Raw genomic sequence first — 20,488 nt, 5'->3', positions numbered from 1 at the left:
TTATACTATCCCATACCTCTGCCAAATCAATTTGACTTAAAATTTCTTGATCCCACATTCTGTCCTCATTAACCACATCCTTGACCTGTAGAGAAAGGTCAATGTGAAGGGCATTATCCACATAGTCGATAAGAAGGTCCACCCCTAGCCAGTTGTCAAGCCAAAAATAAACATTCTCTGAGCCGATTAGCCACTTTGATCTAGCAACAAGAAAATCTGGGTAGGCCAAACCGTTCTCCAAAACTTAGACCCAATTCTACATGGCCTTGCCAACACCAAATGAGTGTTTTTAAATAACTTTGTGCTAAAAAATGTACTTTGAAGGGTCTGTTCAGATAGGGCATGTCATAGGCTCTTTAATCTCAAGGAGAGGCTGAAGTCTTCCAAAAACCTAATGCCTAGACCACCTTCTTTCAACGGCCTACACACTTTTTGCCAACCCACCTAGTGGCGCCGATTGCCCCATTTGGAGCTACCCCTAAGAAAATCAGCACAAATTCCATTATAATTTTCAATAACGCTTTTGGCAGATCCATAGTGGCAAGAATATGGATAGGCATAGAAGCATGCAAGGACATGTCGAAGGAGAATTACTCGACCCCCTGCTGATAGAAGCTTCCCCTTCCATCCCGCAATCTTGTTTCTAATTTTCCCAATAAATCATCAAAGAAACAAACCTTGAGTTTGCTCGTGTAGAGGGGCACCCCAGATAAGTAAGTGGGAGGTACTTCCTAGCAAATCCTGTAGTGATCCCCACCATGCGAGCCTAAGAGTCAGAGACCTTATCACTCATCACAAAACAACTTTTTTGTTTATTACCTAGCTAACCTGAAAATTCTTCATATCTACCAAATAAGGCAGGAGAGAGGGGGTCGCGTTAATGTAACCCTCTAGTAGACTTGAAGAACCAAGAAGAGTTACCTCCCATCACAATTGAAAACCAACAGTTTTCCATTGTTTTCTTGACTAATTCAATTCAAGAGTCAGCAAAGCCAAAATTCCATTCCAATCGGTCATACGCCTCCGCCATGTCTAGCTTAAGGATCACATTACATAATGGTCTTTTTGTTCAAATCTTGCACCACTTCTTGGACAATAGCAATATTATCATGGATGTTTCTGCCTTGAACAAAAGCACCATGTTCTTCTGCAATCAAAGTAGGGAGAAGCACGGCCAACCTAGTAGAAATAATTTTAGCAATAATTTTGTAAGAAAAATTACAAAGACTTATGGGGTGAGAGTAAAAAATTATCTCTGGGTTTTCTTTTTTCAGAATGAGCACTAAATTGCCCGATGTATAGGTTCTAGGAAGATATCCTCCAGAGAAAAAGTCCTTAACCGCCGCCTAGACATCGCCCCCCTCCCCAACAACCTCCCAACATGATGTAAAAAAATACCTCGAAAAACCATCTGGGTCTGGGGCTGTCAGAAGAAAGAGAGAAAACCACTTCTTTCACCTCCTCCAGGGAAGGTGAGGTGAGAGCAGGAGGGAAACATTATCCTCCTCAGTCACCAAATTGGGGATAAAATCAAGGGACAATTTCTTAGATCTACTAGATAAAAACGGAAATTACAAGATAAATAGGTTTCAAATTGGTTTTACATCCACTACTTTCCATTTTGAAAAGATTTACTCAATCCCCAAAGTTGGTTAATACTTAATAGTCATGCCATGTAAGAATAAAATCAAAGTAAACTTTCAAAATTGCCCCAAAATCTATTTTAATTTTAAACTACGATGGTGAAAATAGGAGGGAAGGGGCACGCGACTCTCTCTACCTTTTTTTTCTTTTTCTTTTTTTTTTTTTTTTTTTTTTTGTTGTTTCTCTCACTTTTGTGTTTTTTTATGACTGAGTTTCCTTCCACCAATTGTGAAAGAGATTCTCTAAAAAAACAAAAACTGTGAATGAGATCCCATTCACCACAGGGCAAGAGAGGGCGGGAATAAGTATTGGTAGGGTATTTTGGAACATACTAAAACCCTAGGAGGGGTTGGTGAACCATAGGATGGTGGGTGAACCATCATCTTTTTTTATTTTATTTTTTTAATATGTTTCTATTGTTTTCTATTTCGACAATTATGATGTACTTACCTTTGGATTTGATGCTGGAGTTTTGTTTTTATTTTTTAAAGGTATAATAACCACTTTAATTTTTACTCCAACAATTAAGGTGCACTTTCATCGGATTTCACAGTTTTTAAAACAATTAAATTAAGTTGGGGCAATTTCGAAAGTTTTCTTTTATTTTATTCTTTTTTTTTTTTTTTTAAGTTGAATTTATTTTATTTTATTCTAATGTAGCAATAGATGTAAAACAAATTTGAAACCTACTTATCTTGTAATTTCGGTTCTTATCAAGTGGAACTAAGTAATTCTCCCAAAAATCAAGCAGCCCCCTCATCAATCCTACAGCCTTGGGAAGAAAAAAAGTTTGACAAAATATTTATATAAAATGTTTTTTAAAATTCCTTTACAAAAAAAGTTCTAATGAAGGGGTAGAACCTATAAAAATTATATTTGTTGTTGCTGCCCAGGATCGAACTGGAGACCTTCAGTGTGTAAGACTGACGTGATAACCACTACACCACAGCAACATTATCGTGTATGTAAAAGGTTGTATTTATTAACGTAGCAGCTAAGGTAATGCATGAGAAGGCCACTAATTGAGTTGCAATAGCAGCAGCTTCAGGGTAGTTGATCTATCATGTTGTTGGATTGGAATGATCTAAAAACAAAAGAAATGAAGATATATGATCTATATTTCCAATCAAATTTGAATTAGGTTTAACTAATAACTGAGTGAGAGTTCAGACATGGTGCATTACTGAAAGCAGTAGTTTCAGTCAGGTTCAAGGAGATTTTGGGAACTTTGTATTCAGTTTGGGTTGAATATTTCTCCATATAAAATTCCTTTGAGTCTGTTTTCCAATGCCACTGGAATCTGGTCAAACGGAAATCGGATGAGTGAGTTATGGTCATTTTACAGAGGCAAGCAAATCTGCCCATAATTGACTACATCGGTCATCCGTGCCTTAAATTCTGGGTCCGTGGACACAAGGACGGAAGCCTATGATCCGTGTCCATCATTATCAGTAGCTATTACATCTGAGAAATTACACGGACACAATGATAGACGTCCATAGGGAGTTTTTGAGTAGCAAGCAGAATCATCCCATCATGTTACATTTCATCCAACTTTTGAGTCAATTTTTGAGCATGATCCGAGTAGAATTGGAAGAAGGCTATTTCTATCAAAAGTGTCTCATTTTTTAGTCTTCTTTCAGATGCCACAAGAATCAGTTCATTTAGAATTATAGAGAGAGATTTATGCCTTAATTATGAACTAAGAAGAGGTCAGTCTATCACTAGTTTCTGGTCCAAATTGGGTGGTTGGACCAAGCTCGTGCTTGAGTCCTCCGTTGAGATAAGCTCTGATTCTTCCCTCCTAAATATCAAGCTATGAATAGGTTCTTCCCTCCAAAATGGGTTTCTTGTTGCCCAAGATTAAAATTCTTTTATTTTTAAAATTGAAATAGCTGAAAATATAAAAATGGAAGACTATAATTTTGAGATAGATAGAGCAAGATTGTGAGTGAGAAAACACAAGAAATCAAGCAAGGAAAGGAGAGAAATATTTTATGGCTGTTATATTTTTGCTCTACATCCTTCCTATTTGCATGGATGATTTGAAGAAGAAAGAAGAATATTAAAGGAGATAGTGTGTCTTATGCTGCTCTGCTCAATGTTCAGACTTATCTGTGGAGAAACTACAAAAATAGAACAAGGAGGAAGACTAAGGCTCTGTTTGATTGTAAGGGAAATTCAAGGGAACGAACGGAAAGGAAATTTTCAAATCTAAAAGAGAGACTTTTGTAATCATTACCCCATGTTATTGTATAAACTACTTACATTTCTTACCATATTTAGTAACGATATATTTTACATTTTAAACTAAAGGGAATTGGATGCAAGGTAAAGTGGAATTTAATAACCAAATATGGAATGATTTGGAGTTAGTGTTATTGTCATATGGGGTAATGATTACAAAGTTTCTTTTTGAAGTATGAAAATTTCACTTCCCTTCCCTTTAATTCCCCTAGCAACCAAACAGAGCCTAAGGTATTGAGTATTTGAGTGTTGCAGCTGCTGGAAGTGTGTTGTTGAGAGGAACTTGGTTGTCAGTTCTTCTCGGTTGTGTTTACATCAAGGAAGGTAACACAACACGTCACAAACCCAGTTTTATATTGTACTAAGATAATTGTTAGCTGAATCTCCTAGTTCATTGATGTATTAAAGGGATGGGTTCGTAATCTTTGATCATTCCTATAGTTCCTACCAAGTGGGAGTTTGATAGTGTATTGGGGTTGTAGCCCTTGTCCTTGTGTTCATCAGGGGTTGAAGCAGGAGAGAGTGCTCCTCAGGTGTTGTTGGAGCTAAAATCCACCAACGGGGTTGTAACTCTTACCTTTATGATCATCAAAGGTTGAAGCAGGTATTGTAAGGCTTGGACTATTGCATTCAAAACCGAGTGTTAAGTAAATATCAAGCCTAGTTGGGCATTGCTCCGTAGATGTAGGCATATTGCCGAACCACGTAAAATTGTGTTTTCTGTGTGATTGTATTTTCTTGTATACTTGGAGTGTAGTGTTCTTGCAATATAGGTATGTATACCCTAGCACACCTGACCACTTTGTGGTAGCAAGGTTGGGATGCACATGATTTGAATGTGATTGGTATATACTATGGATGTTGGCAAATTGGGTTGACAACTTGGTAGTCTGCTTTGTGAATTATCTTCTATGCCAAGTTTAGCCAATCAAATTTAAGAATTGCATTTGTCAAAATTAAAATTGAAGTTTAGAAGTAGTTTTAGTGCTTACTAATTCACCACCCCCCACCTCTCAGTGAAAATCTAGGAACATTGTTATACTAATCATGGAGACATACAATGCATGGTAGGCTGTAATATCTATGTGAAGCCTAAATCTTAGAACATCTTCTCAAGCAACCTGTGTTATGAAAGGATCAAAGAAGGAAAAAGCAAGTTGAATCAAACCAGTAGTTTATAGAGAAGAATCAATCTGGTCTAGACACTGAAAGAAGATCAATTAAAGACTTTGAGCTCCTCTCTGGGTTTTAAAATAGTTGCCATGATTCTTCCTACAGGGTGAGCAGCAGGCAATCAAGGAATAAAGGGTGTGCTCTATCTAGGCAGAAAATGAAAATGCAACTTAAGTAATTAAAATGAGAATGAAACTCAACATCTTGAATTTATACAACTCAGCAGGAAATTTCAAGCAATCAAAACAGAGTTTTTTTTAAAGCAACAAATATAATAGTGACCTAGATGCATATGAACAGAGCCTCAAAATTAGGAAACCGAGATTCACATGGTTGAAACACTATAAACCATGGAAGAAAAACTCGATCGAAACCTATTGAAACCACCGAGTTAACTCGATTTCACAGGTTTCCGAGATGAGTTGAAGGGAAATTTTATAAAATCCCTGGATTTGACCAGGTTTCGATGGTGTTGATCATATTTCAGTGGTTTTGACAGATGCCCGTCGAAACTAGGGGAAACTTGGCTCTAAACTAGGATAGATAGGTATTTGTGACAAAAATTGCTAGAAAACCACGACAAACACTTATTTATGTCTAATATTATTTAAGTAAATGTTTTTGTATTTGTATTTCATTTACTCAAGATATCTCAGGATATTATTCATAAATACGCATGCGCAAATACCCCACTATTTGAATCCAATAAAAATAGTTAAAAAATCAATTTGCAAAAGAAAAAAAAAAGTCAACCCCCCAACTCAAGAACAAAAACTGAATTTTCAACAATAAATGCAATTTTCAACTTTCTAATATTGGGGGTTTTCTCAAATCTAAAAATCCCATAAATCTTAATATGGTAAAACATTGCTAAAAACCGAAAGTATGGTAAAATATTCATTTGTTTTGATTTTCAAAAAAATATTTTCATCTAGAGTTATTTTGACAGCATTCGTGCACACCAAATTAAGTTTGACCGGTACATAACTCCTTCAATATAAATCAGATTTAAGCAATCTTGGATTTGTTGGAAAGCTATCAAAACAAAGCTTTCTAACAAATCCAAGATTGCTTAAATCTCATTTATATTGAAGGAGTTATGTTCCGGTCAAACCTTATTCGATACCATGTCCAAGAACAATATACATTATTTGTTTTTGGTAAAATAGTATATAGCATCAAACGACCCCAAGGGGTCAGCTCAGTTGGCAAAAGACCAACTCCTCAAATAAGAGGTCATGAGTTCAAACTACCTTGGGGCCTATCCCCATCCCGTAATATCTGTTGGAATTTTTCCAAATAATAGATGTGGGATTTAGTCCCACATCGGTTACGGAGAAGCGTTTCCTTTGGTTTATATATAATTGTGTGTTATTATCACATGTTATGTTTGGAAAAGGTTGTACGGTGCACTTGCGAGCGAGGACGGTGACCGTCCGAGCGCATACGTGTGTGTGAGGCACAATGTGGTGCTTTGATGGCGCACTTTGCACTTCGCTCGTCGCAGTATGTCGCCTTAATCTTTTCGGAATCGACGGTATCTGATCAAAGGCTGCTTAGGTTCGATCCAATCGTTGGATCGGTGGCTAGTCAAAGGGGGATGCAACTATTGGTTCAATGTTGAGCCCACACGTACAGCCATGAAAGCCCAGCCCAATAGTCATGACTTGTCAGATCAAGCCACATGAACCAATGGGTGTGACCCATCCGAACAAGTCTTGTGGGCCTATAAATGGGCCACGAATTCTCTCAGTCTGAAACATAACCAAAAAAAAAAACCTTCTCTAATAGCTTCAAGAGTTTACTGATTCTACAATCAGTAATCTGTTTTAGCCTGATTTATCTTGGGAGGCAGGTTTGCTGCAACCCTTTGCAGAAATAGGAGGGTGCAAATATTGTCTTAAGGACAGAACGACCTCGTTCGACTCAGGCCATCTTTCGGTCCTCTTCCTTTTTAATTCCAGTTTTCTAACAATATCAAACATGGATCAAACCATGGGCCTCCAAACCAAGGTTTGAGTTAGCCTGGAGAAAGTCCCAAGTTTCAACCGAGCTATGATCGAAACCGAAACAAACTCATTTTCTGACTGGTCGAAACCTAGTTGAAACCCGAGTTTTAGAACCTTGCTATAAACCCACAAACTAGATTCTTGTGAAGGAAACCCATACAAGCAAGAAATACATACAAGCAGGGCCTCAAAATTATTAACTAAGGACAATAATGACAAAAGCCAAATCCATCTTCAAAGTTTACATAATCAAAGACGCACACACACATAGTTACCGCGTGAAGAATGGGTTAACCGATTAGGGTTTTCGGAACCAAGAAGGGAGATAACAAAACGAAGCCCAAATTAGTAGCGGCTACTATGATTTTCAAGCTGGGAAGTGGAAAACTCTTCAGAGAACATGAAGATTTTTCTTCGCTGGATTCCATGGAGCTCGAGATAGAGGGGTTGAGAGGTTGAAGATGGCGCTCAAGATAGAGTTCTCTAGGCTGGAGTCCGTGGACCGAGGACTGCGAATGACTAAAGGAGAGCCGACGATGTTGAAGAGGGGTTGAGACCTTGAGAGAGGGATGAAAATGTTGAAGGAGAGGCAAGAGAGATTAGGTTGGGTTTAGGTTATTTTATCGGCCACACATTCTATTTTCCTCCACTTCTGTTTCCCTCAAGTTGGTCTTTGGAACACAAAAACATGTAAAAGTAGAGCCCGCTTGATAACCTTACGAGAAACAGATCAGAACGGAAAAACACCTAAAAATCGCTTGATAACGAAGTGTTTTTTGTGACTGTTTTTGGAAACAAAAATCAAAATTTATGCTCCTTGGAAGACTTTTGACAGAACATGTTGGACATGTTCTATGTTTCTTGGCTAAAAATTGGAAAAGTGTGCCCGATAAAAACTCCTATATTCGTTCACTATGCTCTTTTGCAAAATTGGAAAAGTGTGTCAAACATATCCTTTTGTTAAATTTTTTTTTTAAAAAAAAAAGGTTTTTCTTGTTTCCAAGAACAGGTTTACCAAGCGGGTCAAAAACAATTTCTCAACACAAAAAATGAAAAAACTGTTTTGTTGTTTCTCAGCACAAAAAATGAAAAAACTGTTTTGTTGTTTCTCAGCACATAACCAGAACAGAAACACCCGTAAGGTTATCAAGCGGGCACTTAGTTTTTACAAAGATGGTCTTTTGACCCTTTTTGTGTCGGTTTATTAAGCAAGAACAAAGAAACAACCCGGATTTACCAAACGCTTTTCTGGTGTTTTTGTGTTCCCGGAGCATAGAAGAACTATTCCCCGAGATGGTTATCAAACGCAACCCAATGGTAACACATTTTGTTTTATAAAAATATTTTTTTATCCCATTGTTTAATTATTAGATAACATTTTTGTGAGATAACATGGTTGAAAACAAAGTATAAGAAATTTTTGAATCACAAAAGAAGAAGAAATGTGTTTAAAATACATTTTAAACAACACACTTGAAACACTCTTACAAGACCAAATACACTTATTATAAGTTAGTAATTATTAAATTTTAGAAGTAAAAGAGTCTTTCTCCACTTTCTTCCCCGATTTTAACTCACAACTTGCATGTGAGTTAATTCTAGAATGTCAAATTTTAAACCTCTTTTTTTTTTTTCCTTAATCATTAGGGTTGGTTGTGACGACCCCAAACCCGACCAGTGTATAAGGTGCTGCCCTCAAGGGCATATCAAAAGACCGTCATTTATATTCACATTGAACCACAAGTTCCTTATATCACATATACACAGCGAAAGACATATGAACTGAAGTTGGGTTACACTACCAAGTAATATATTCTCTTATGTAAATAATTGGTGGCAAATTTCATAATTAAAATCAGTGTATTTAAAAGTTATATTACAAAAAAAGAGTTCTTGTTCATTTCAAAGGTTAGTGCACCATCTGCACTAACAGCCCATGGTGTTTGGAGCTGCACAATTCTCCTCTGATCTTATCATCTGAAAATTTTCATTTATAATAGGGGTGAGCTAATGGCTTAGTGAGGAAATCATGTTACAATACATACAAATATTCAAATGCTTCCATAGCAATATATAAGTGTGCATCCATATCATTATACAAATGCATATAAATATTTTACTGTTAGGTTAGGTTAACCAATAATGTGACATACCAATTTGTGCACATAATAGTCGAGGTTAGCCTAACCTTATGTCATCCATTCAACTCTTTAGCCCATTATTGCAACCAAAGAGAGGAAGGACATGGCTTATGCTCGTAAATCTTGTAATTCTCGTACTCGTATTCGCGTATTAGTGTAATACATATAACTCGTAAGAAACCTCATCCAGTACATAACCCCCTATTGGAAAGGGACGATATTCACAAGGGATGTATGTTCTTATAGTACTATCATTAATAAATCAAGAGTAAACATCTTGTACACCCCCTGAGGTTTGTTGACCTGTCATGTAGCCCCTAAGATTTTTAGTGTTAGTGTAACAATATAAAAAACCAAAATAGCCTTTGTACATCTTTTAGAAAGTAAACAAAATTCAAAATTATAGTTGTACCCTTATTGCATCTCCAACCTTGAAATAAGAACTTGGAGATGCCCATCTCCGATACCAAATCCAATCACCATATCCACTGCCCCTGTGAGCACCAGAACCATCAAGTTGAAGGTTCTAGATGGATCTAATGTGATTCTTTTGAAGAATCTCTACTTAACTTGCAATCCATACATGAGAATCTATATGACAAAGCTGGATATGCCAATTTCCTTTACACCTGGCTTTGTAAGACACATTAGATTCCACCTTCTTTAATGTTCCTTTCATCTTTTTGTGGATTTAATTGTTTAAATATTTCACCCTCCTTCCCTCTCTCTCCTCTTGTTATGTACTTATGATACTTGTGTGCGTGTAGTAGTGTAGCTTGGTCACCCCTTCAGAGTTCCAAAGGAAGACCTTGACTAGGTAAGCTTTAGACTTAGATCTTGTACTTGGTTGTATGCCCATCTTGCATGATTGGTTCTCAACCATTGTCTTAGATTTTATGTACATTAATTATACTCTTGTATGCCCTCCTTTCATGTACTTACATCCGAAGGAAAACCGCATGCCATCCGAAGTAAATTCAATTCTGGGTTGCTGTCAATGCACTACAACCATCTTTGAAGCCAATTTTATGGGTCTTTCTTTCTGATTTAGTCAAATTTTTCTGCATGAAAAATGTATCCCTTTAAGTCTAGTTTACAACGCAAGTTGAATCGTAACATTTTGTTATGTATCGGCCAAGTTACGGCCAAAACAATGGGCGGGGGTCTACTGTATTTTGACTCAGCGACTCATGCCTAGGAAACTGGCGCATGATGTATAAAGTCCGCCACTACATCATCCGCCCAATGTAAAAATGATTTTATTTCGGTTTAGTTTCATCTTGCCTTGGCCCAGGGCTTAACCCTTGTTTATTTTAAACTATTTGTGGCCCATATGGCCTAACTAAACTCTAAGACCATAGACCTACGACCTATTTAGCTAATTTCATGTCTTACACCCATTTTATTTCAGTTTAGTTTCAAGAATAGAGTGAAGGCTCTGGAAAAATCAATTTTTGAAGTGAAGAGAATATGTTAAATCCTAGCTGTTTGCTTTGTTTTCCTTCAATTTAGTTTTAATTGTTGTGAAGATGTAATATATGTTTGGGAAGGAGAGTAGACCTTTGTTGGACCCTTTTTTAGTCTTTTGTATGTTAAAACTTTATTGTATTAAAGAATGGTTGAATAGTATAGATTGAGAAAAGCATGGGATATTTGTAAAAAGTAGGTGCATGTTAGCAGTGTTTGTTTTTTATATGTTAAAACTTTATTGCAGTGTCTGAAAACCTTCATTCCCAATCCGGCCACGCATGAGCTTGCAAAAACTGAGTTAACAGAAGAGAGTCGATGTGACTCCAACCGAGGACTCTCCGATGTCTAAGTCAAGTCTCCAATGCAACAACAATTCAGCTTAGTGAATAATGAGATGAGATTTATATCTCCTACCCTGGTATTTATAGGACGAGAATGGGGTGGTGGAGAAGAGTCTTCGCATGGTAAGAACTCCATTTTTTGTTGGAATCTTCTGCGTGGTGTGAGAGGACAAGTTATATTCAAAAATGGACTCTTCACTAGGTAAGAGTCCTTATTTGAATATGAGACGGCTTTGTGATCGGATAGTGGCGTGATCCAGCTGACTCAGCATATCCCGTGAACATCGGGATGCACTGACTTGGCTCTGCGATTTAGGTTGGCTACTATTATCACTTCGTTTGAGAGCTCGGCTTGAATCGCTTGTCTAACGACTAACACTTGAATGGTCAACCAAGTTGATGACTCTGGAGATGTTGGCTATAGAGCCGATGATCGAGTTCTCGACTGGATGGTCTATAGTGAAGGCTTCAACCACATGGCTGACAATCTTGATCTCGGACGCATGGCCAGCGATGAAGGATTCAGCCATGTGGTCGATGGTGGTGGATTCGGCTATGCTATGACCGTGAAGGATTTGATTGTGTCACTAATCATTGAGGACTCGGCCATGTCACCAATCATGGAGGACTCGTTCCCATCACTGATCGCTGAGGACTCAGCCATGTGGCCGATCATGGAGGACTCGGCCTAATCACCGATCGCTGAGGACTCAATCATGTCGCCATTCATGGAGGACTCGGCCATGTCTTCGATCATAGAGGACTCGGCCATATCTGATCATGGAGGACTCGACCACATCACCGATTGCTGAGGACTCGACTGTGTAGCCGATCATGGAGGACTCGGCCTTGTCTCTGATTGTAGAGGATTTGACCACATCACCGATCGTTGAGGGCTCGGCCATGTCGTCGACCGTGAAGCCTGATTGTTGGAGCTTTTCCACTTCTTCCTTGATTGTCGACTGTCGATCAAGGGCGTAGTTCCTCCTATTCTGCTGGATGGGCTTTCGGGTTGGATCTACATGGAGTATGTGCTCAGCAATATACTTCGATATCCCCAGCATGTCTGCGGTAGACCACTCGAAGATATCGACATTCTTTTTTAGCAAGTTTCTGAGCTAATTTCTTTAGTTTTCGCTCAATAGAGAGCCTAGCTAAATTGCCTTCATGGGGTCATGCTCACTGAGGGGGAAAGGAATCAAGTTTTCCATTGGCTTTCATCTTCGCTCTATCAATTCATCTCGTTGATCCTCCGGGAGATCTTCTACACACATGGCCATCCCTCGAACGTAGCCTATGTTTTGCTTGAAGAACGTCGCGTAGCATTCCCAGGCCTTCTTTTGCTTGCCTTAGATTTCCCCATCCCCGTTCTCCATGGGAAGTTCATCTTTAGATGGACTAGCGAGATGATGGCTTGAAGTGCGGTTAGGGTCGGCCGACTGAGTATTGTATTGAAGGCCATGACCGACCTACCACCATGAATTTGACCTTTACCGTCTTCTAGAGCGGCACTTCTCCAAGTGTGACTAGTAGCTCAATCTATCTCTTGACCTTGGTTGGGGCCCTCGAGAATCCGTGTATGGAGGTTCCCTCGGGTTTTAGTACATCATCGCCGAAGCTGAATTGCCGATATATGTCAAGCGACATCAAGTCCACCAATACTCCTGTATCTATTAATACCCGATGGACGAGTCTTTTCACGATCTCCACCTGCACTACAAAGCATCATCATATGGTAAACTTATACCTTCGAGGTTAGCATCGGTGAAGGAGACCGTCTCGGTCTTTACCATCTTGTTTGGCATCTCTGCAATTGCGATGAATCGCGCATTGGCTTTAGCTTTTCTTATTGACTCTTGTCCAGGGCCCCCAAGGATGGTATACATTGGTGCCCCTTTGGTACCACTCGACCCCGAACCATCATCTTTCTTTTCAGGTCAGGTCGTGTTCTCATCAGGTTTGGCCCTTTTGTCGTCATGCCTCGGTTCATCCTTTCGCCAATCCTGGTCTGCATCCCGCCGACTTCCACGCTCATCTTGGCCTCCTTTCACATACCGCATCAGGTGCCCAACCTTTATCAGGTTTTTAATTTCTCTCTTCAGCTGAAAGCAATCCTCGGTATTGTGTTCGATGTCCTTGTGGAATTGACAGTATTTGTTGGGATTTCGGGATGACCCTGCCTACATCTCGGCCCAGGCTGGCGTATGTACCCCTCATCTTGGATCTGCATCAAGATCTCCTTCTGGGATGCGCTCAGAGGAGTGTAATCCGAGAAAAAGATTTCTTGGTGTCCTTACAGAAACAATAAAAAAATGCTGAACTTTGGTGGATTGGACAAAGATTTCCCTTATGATTGGACTCTGGGTTCATTAACTGCCACCCCTATTGTTCATGGTCTGAAATACCCTTCTCGAATCCAACCAGAGAGAGAGAGTTAGATCTGGTTGATGAAGAGATACTTCTCTTCCCCATGGATTGAGGGAGAGAAACTGAGTCCTAATGGATTAGTGTCACCTATGGTTTTCAGAAATTAGGGTCATTGAAGAGTTGATATATAATTGAACTCTTCATGAATTGATAGAGGCTACATGCATGGTCTATAGATAGGGATCACTTGTGGACTTATATATATATATATCATACTATTATATAAGTGCATGAACTCATCCTTCGTGGCTACTTTTTCACTTGACTATTTTATCTTTTTTTCTTATTTAAATACCATCGTCTCTTCATTATCTCTCTCATATTTTGTTATTATATTCTTCCTCAAAATTAGTACCTTGTTTTTTTTTTTTTTTTTTCTTGCGGGGGCGGTTTTCATGCACGGTTGTGTATAAGAGGAATCTTTTACACTGGATTTTAGTAACCGCCAAATCAAATTGTTTTAATCTGAACCGTCCAAGAATAAAGTAATGCTATATACTTCTCCTATACGGTTATTTTTTGGTTACTCTTTCAAATATGTCTCTACAAGACTTTGTATTTATCAACAAATAAATAAAAAAAAAGGGAACAAGGACTATTAGAGAAAAAAAAGGGAAAGCAATTCGATCTCTATCTCTTATCTTTCTGTTCTTTGTCCCCTTTCTCTTTCTCTTTGGCCTTCCATCTTCCCATTGTGCAATTTCTGCAAATTATCCCCACATCAAAAAATAATAGGAAAGAATCCTTGAACCTGAAGGAGTTTTGAAGTCTGAACTCGTTGAACATATGTAGCTTTGATGGTGATTCTTGAAGGTAAGTCGTAATAGAACCCTCTGCGATGTCTGGATGTCTAGATTAACCCATCTATCGTTCTCGTTTGGACTTTGGAGGAGAAGGCTGATGAGGAGAACTACAAGGCAAGTTTGGACCAATTAGGTATGTCTGATTGTTCTTCTTCTTCCGTATCTCTCTCTTGGTTTTGTCTCTCGCTCTCTTCTCTTTGCTCTTTCTCCTTTTTTTTTTCTTTTCATTGTGTCGAACCCTAGTTCTGAAACTATTTTTTTCTTGATTGCCTTGATAGCGTTATTATACCACAAGGATAACTTCCAATCTTGAACACATCAAAGTATTAGATTCTCCATCTGTCTTTGAGACACTCAACTCTGGATCTGATGTATTTGGAGATAGAGATAGGCAAACTGTAATTTAGATGCAAGGAAACAAGTTGCTACCCAGCCTATAAGGTTGGAGAAGAATGGGTCTACCTGATCACACTGTAGCCTCCTACCCTGCAGCTTATACTCCTATACTAAAATCAAAGGAATTTTTAGTAAGGAGGTCTACTAAAAGAAGTGGTAGCCTTTGTTGCAAATGACCTTGCAAAGTCAATCTAGTTTGCAAAAGGATGAATTGTTGGTTGTATCAATTCTGTGGTGAGTTCGAATATATGGTTTTTATCAATTCCATGGTGGGTTTGAATGTAAGCCAAGGGGCCAGATGTGAAATTGTCAAGCCCCTATTCCTGACAAGGAATATAATACAATATAAAGGATGACTAGGATGACACATGTCATCCTACTAAGTTGCCCGGATCACTGACACAGTGTCCCAACGCACAGTCATAACCAATATTAGCACAATATAATATAAGAATGCAAAAAAAGGAATATTACATTCCAATGATCAGTAATATTGCGGAAGCATATAAAATCAAATAGTTACAAGATGTTCAAAGGCTAGATGATAAATACAGTAGTTAGTTACATTTCCAATGACCATCTAATAACTATCAAAAGGGTATAACAGTAAATGTTTATACACGGGCATAAGCCCCAAAAATAATCAAAAAGGGATCAAGTCCCAAGAATCCTCACGGCCCGTAGGCGCAATCATCACAAGGACACCTACCACCATGTTTCTCGAACACGGCTTCCGGCTCCTCCTCACCAATCTCATCGTATCTTGAGGGCTGCACTCCAAGTCCCGCGAGATACCCGTCACCTGCATCATAATCTAAAAAGTGTGCGCACGAGGGGGTTAGCTCCACTGAGCCAGTGAGGGGATGGGGATGCACAAACACACAGATCAAATAGTCCAATGATGCAAGCATATGTTAATTTAATTTTCCACCTAACACACAACTAAGTCAAAGGTATATGCTACTGTGACAACTTGGAAGATACTGTGGGTCACTTATCTTATCACCACAATGAATTCTCAATTGTCACTAAGGAGCCTACGCCGGTCAAAACCTCCAAGACCATCCAGTGGCAGACCCCGATAACCATTACTACCATGACTAGCTCTCTCTCACCTCCACAGAATCCGGAGTTATAGTTACCCAACACCTAAACCCCTGTTGGTAAAGGTCGTAGTATAAGGGTGCAAAATCCTAGCCACAGATATACTACATGCAAGTCCTATCGTCCCGAGAGGTATTTCAGGGCATCAACTTTTTATCTAGTTTAACACCCGGGTACCAGTACGGCACGGCACATACAGTTCAATATGGCATTCAATCAAAACATTATATATAGTCTGGGGTTCCAGCACCGGCATTCACCGACACCATAACCCAATAAAAAAAGGAAAGCAACCAACATCAATATATATCATCTCCATTAAAAGTAAGCAAAATGCACCAAGCATGCTTAATAAGATATACTACTAGCATGATACATGAGTATTTAATCATAGCAAGCCCAAACAAGACCAAACCCACTCACCCTATGTGTTATGTCCCAAGTTATGAGTTGCCGCCGTGGTTAAGTAATACGTTGCAAGAAAGGGGAAATATAACCTAATGGAAAAGTGAGAATAGGGTTAATTATGTAAAAGGGGAGAATCCCCAAAAGATACCCCACAATTTAGCTAAATTTAAGGTTTCAGAGACAGGGTGATTTTATGGGTGGTCTCATGCCAAAATCCTGAATCCACATATACATCCTAGCTAACTAGGGGCTCAGGAAGGTCTCTGCCCAGTGTGGTTTTAAGGGTGGTTTGTCTCAGAACATGAAACCGTACCTAAAACTGACTTTAACAGAGAGCTTTCTCAAGAGAGTGGTCTCAGGGTGGTTTCTCGTAGGTATTGAAACCATATGTAAAACCACATACCTGCAGAACCAAAAATTTAAAGGTTTCTCACCAAGGGTTCCTTTCCCAAGGGGTTTGAAGGTAAGGAGGCTTCAAGAAAGCTTCCTCCTAAGTCCAATAGGGTCCTAAGTCCTCATTAGGTCCATGTAATCCCAAGGACTCAAGAGGGAAAGTAAAGAGAATCCTATTTTAGGGCACAATAAGGTAAAAACCCTAAGTCTTTCAATTTGAGAGGGATTGTGAGCTTTAGGACTAGCCATGGAGTAAATAGCTCCACAATAATCAAAGCCAAGATTTCCAATCGATTTTTGGGTTCCAAGACAAAGCCTAGATCGAATCTCTCCCATTTCTCCCAAATCCCAAATCAAAAAAAAAAGAAGGGAGAAAGCTTTAATGGCTTACCTACCCCAAGGTAGAAGAACTCCACATTGAGGCTCCAAGAGGTGGGGTCTCAAGCCTCCAACCAAACTTCTCCACCCTTCTTCCTTCTTTTCTCCTTCCTCTTTACTCCACGTTTAGGGTAAATGAGAACGATGAATGAGAAGTGAATGCTCTCTCCCCCTCTTGGACCTATCTATAACAAGTGAGTATTGGGTCCTTCAAGCCAAATGGGTCATGAGAGCTAAATGGGTTGAACCATTAGTTCCATTTGGGTAAGAGAAAGGAATACCCATCCTTGGGTTAAATAGAGTTAAATGGACCAATGGGCCTCTTAAGCTAAATGGGTCTGCCCACTGGTTATAATTAGGAAAGAACCTAATTAAAAGATGGGTTCACATGATATGGTTATAATGTTCTTCACATGTCTCCCTAAGGCAAGTGGGACCCATAAGTGAAATATTTCCCACTCAACTAAAATAGCCCGGGCTGTTCAACCTTAGCCCGTACTTCGAGGTCACCGCAAAAAAGGGTAAATAAATAATTTAAGGGCTAGAACTTACATTTCTAGTGTCATGGTTTATCACCCATGACCCCAAGTAGCTTCACCACAGCAATGCCAAGCTCATCAATGAACGAAGTATCCAACTGAGGCGATGGTCCAAGATGCTCTCTCCTAAACTCCTCGCTTCTCGGGCTAGTACTTGGAGGCCAGTCAACAAAGTCGCCATCAATGAACTTTTCCCACTGGCGGTTGAGGAACCTTTCCTCCACAGGCAAGCCCGTACTGTGATCAATGATTTTGTAGCTGGGTTTGACCATCATGGAGAATAGGTCACCAGCATACATGGCATAGGTATCTACACGTCACGAGGAAGAAATAATATTTAATTAAAATCCTGGGGTACGCGTATAACATCCCCCCCCCACCTTATAAGAAATTTCATCCTCGAAATTTGACGTACCTTGTAGATAGGCAAGGAAAGGGTATTTCGCCCGCATCTCTACCTCTGCCTCCCAAGAAGCTTGCTCTTCAGGATGATTGCACCACTTCACCTTCACATAATGGATGGACCGGTTGCGAAGATGAACAACCTTACTGTCCAAAATCTTTTCAAGCAGCTCTTTGTAGGACATGTTGGCCGCAAGCTCTGGCAGTTCATGTGTCAATATATGGCTTGGATCATGGACATACTTCCTCAATATGGACTCATGGAAGACGTCATGCACACCTTCCAAGGATGGAGGGAGAGCTAGCCGATATGCCACTGGTCCTATCCTTGCAAGGATCTCAAAAGGCCCTATAAACCTCGGACTCAGCTTGCCCTTCTTATTGAAATGCATCACCCCTTTGGAGGGTGATACCTTAAGGAACACTTTGTCGCTAATAGTGAATTCAAGGTCTTTTCGCCTCAGGTCCACATAACCCTTCTGCCTGGACTGAGCTGCTTTAACCCGCTCACTAATCAACTCTACTTTCTTACATGTCGCCTGAATCAATTCAGGACCAAGAATACGCCGTTCACCCACCTCATCCCAGTATAGAGGTGTCCAGCACTTCTTTCCATACTGAGCCTCAAATGGTGCCATACCGATAGTAGCCTAGTAACTGTTATTATAAGCAAACTCAATAAGTGAGAGATGCTAGTCCCAGCTGCCCTGCATATTAATGGCACAAGCTTGGAGCATATCTTCCAAAGTCTGAATAGTCCTCTCCTACTGTCCATCTGTCTAAGGGTGGAAAGTTGTACTAAAACTCAATAGTGTACCCATGGCCTTCTGAAAGCCACCCCAGAACTTAGATGTGAATCTGGGATCCCGATCAGAGATGATACTAACTGGAACTCCATGCAGACGAAATACATTATCAATGTACAAGCGAGCGAGCTTGTCCATCGAATAGGTGATCTTCATGGGGATGAAGTGAGCTGTCTTTGTCAATCTATCAACGACAACCAATATGGTATCAATACCTCTAGGTGTGCGGGGTAGCCCGGTGATGAAGTCTATAGTAACATGCTCCCACTTCCACTCCAGAACAGGCAATGACTGTAAGAGGCCATGAGGTCGCTGTCTGTCCGCCTTCACCTGCTGACATGTAAGACATTTTGCAACATACTCAGCCACATCCCTCTTCATTCCACTCCACCAGTAATATTCCTTCAAATCCCTGTACATCTTTGTACTACCTGGATGAATAAAATAAGGAGAGTCATGAGCTTTAGCCAACACTTCTTTTCTCAATTGAGGGTCACTAGGAACACATAGCCACTGTCTGAACATGAGGACTCCACTCTCTGTCAAAGTAAAGTCTAGTTCCCGCTGCTTGTCTTCCCTGATAGCCCCAATGATCTTTTGGAATTCTTCATCTGAAGCTTGGGCTGACTGTATCCACCCTACCAGTGTCGACTGTACTAATAAAGCTGATAGAGATAAGGTAACTCCATCAACTAGTATCTCCAAGCCCATTCTTCTAGCCTCCTCAACAAGTTGCTCGCTGACTGCCAGTGATGCCAGTGACAAGGACTGAGATTTTTGGCTCAACACATCTGCTACTACATTTACTTAGCCGGGGTGGTAATGGATAGTACAATCATAATCTTTCAATAGCTCCAACCACTGTCATTGCCTCATGTTGAGCTCTTTTTGTGCAAAGAAGTACTTGAGGCTCTTGTGATCACTGTATATCTCGCTCTTCTCACCATACAAGTAATGTCTCTAGATTTTCAGAGCGAAAACCACTGTTGCAAGCTCTAAATCATGGGTCGGGTAATTCTTCTCATAGTCCTTTAAGTGTCGGGAAGCATAAGCCACAACTTTCCCTTCTTGCATCAGAACACAACCCAAGCCCATTTTGGACGCATCATTGTAGACTACCATCCCTCCAGTACCATTAGGAATGGTAAGTACTAGAGTGGAAACCAGCCTCTGCTTGAGCTCTTGAAAGCTCTTCTCACAGCTATCAGACCATTCAAACTTCACTCCCTTTTGGGTCAGTCGTGTCATAGGAGCAGACACTTGAGAAGTTCTCAATAAACCTCCTATAATAGCCGGCTAGTCCCAGGAAACTGCGAATGTCTGCCACACTCTTGGGCGTCACCCAGTCAACTACTGACTTTAACTTGCCAGGGTCAACCTCTATACCCTTGCCAGAGACCAAGTGTCCCAGAAATGCCACCTGTTGCAGCCAAAACTCGCACTTACTGAATTTGGCGTACAACTGCTTCTCTCTCAGTTGTTGCAGCACTAGGCGAAGATGGTCTGCATGCTCCTCCTCGCTCTTGGAATAGACCAAGATGTCATCAATGAAGACAATGGCATATTTGTCTAGAACATTGTGGAACACCCGGTTCATCAACTCCATAAAGGCGGCCGGGGCATTGGTCAACCCAAAGGACATGACCAAGAACTCATAATGACCATAGCGAGATCTAAATGCTGTCTTGTTGATATCGCAGTCTCTAATCTTCAACTGATGGTACCTCGATCGGAGATCAATCTTCGAGAACACTTTAGCACCCTATAGTTGATTGAATAAATCATCGATCCTTGGCAAAGGATATCG

The 20,488-nt window shown here is 40.0% G+C and overlaps 2 long non-coding RNA genes and 1 other non-coding gene across 3 annotated transcripts in view; 1 reads left to right on the top strand and 2 right to left on the bottom strand.

Moving 5' to 3' along the window:
- Positions 1-2,524: 2,524 nt before the first annotated feature.
- TRNAV-UAC lies at positions 2,525-2,597 on the bottom strand. The gene has a single exon. It is a non-coding gene; the product is annotated as a tRNA-Val (tRNA).
- A 2,914-nt stretch (positions 2,598-5,511) lies between these two features.
- Positions 5,512-20,488, top strand: part of LOC122639314 — a 23,806-nt gene continuing 8,829 nt past the window's right edge. The window contains exons 1-2 of the long non-coding RNA XR_006329499.1: positions 5,512-5,524; positions 10,320-10,326. This is a non-coding gene — a long non-coding RNA (uncharacterized LOC122639314). The remainder of the gene's footprint in view (positions 5,525-10,319; positions 10,327-20,488) is intronic.
- The window catches only part of LOC122639315, a 20,076-nt gene continuing 13,369 nt past the window's right edge, over positions 13,782-20,488 (bottom strand). The window contains exon 3 of the long non-coding RNA XR_006329500.1: positions 13,782-13,793. This is a non-coding gene — a long non-coding RNA (uncharacterized LOC122639315). The remainder of the gene's footprint in view (positions 13,794-20,488) is intronic.

Source organism: Telopea speciosissima, chromosome 9 (genome assembly GCF_018873765.1).
Source record: "Telopea speciosissima isolate NSW1024214 ecotype Mountain lineage chromosome 9, Tspe_v1, whole genome shotgun sequence".
Lineage (NCBI taxonomy): Eukaryota > Viridiplantae > Streptophyta > Magnoliopsida > Proteales > Proteaceae > Telopea > Telopea speciosissima.
Note: the sequence above shows the minus strand (reverse complement) of the source record. Positions and strands in the feature narration are given on the sequence as shown.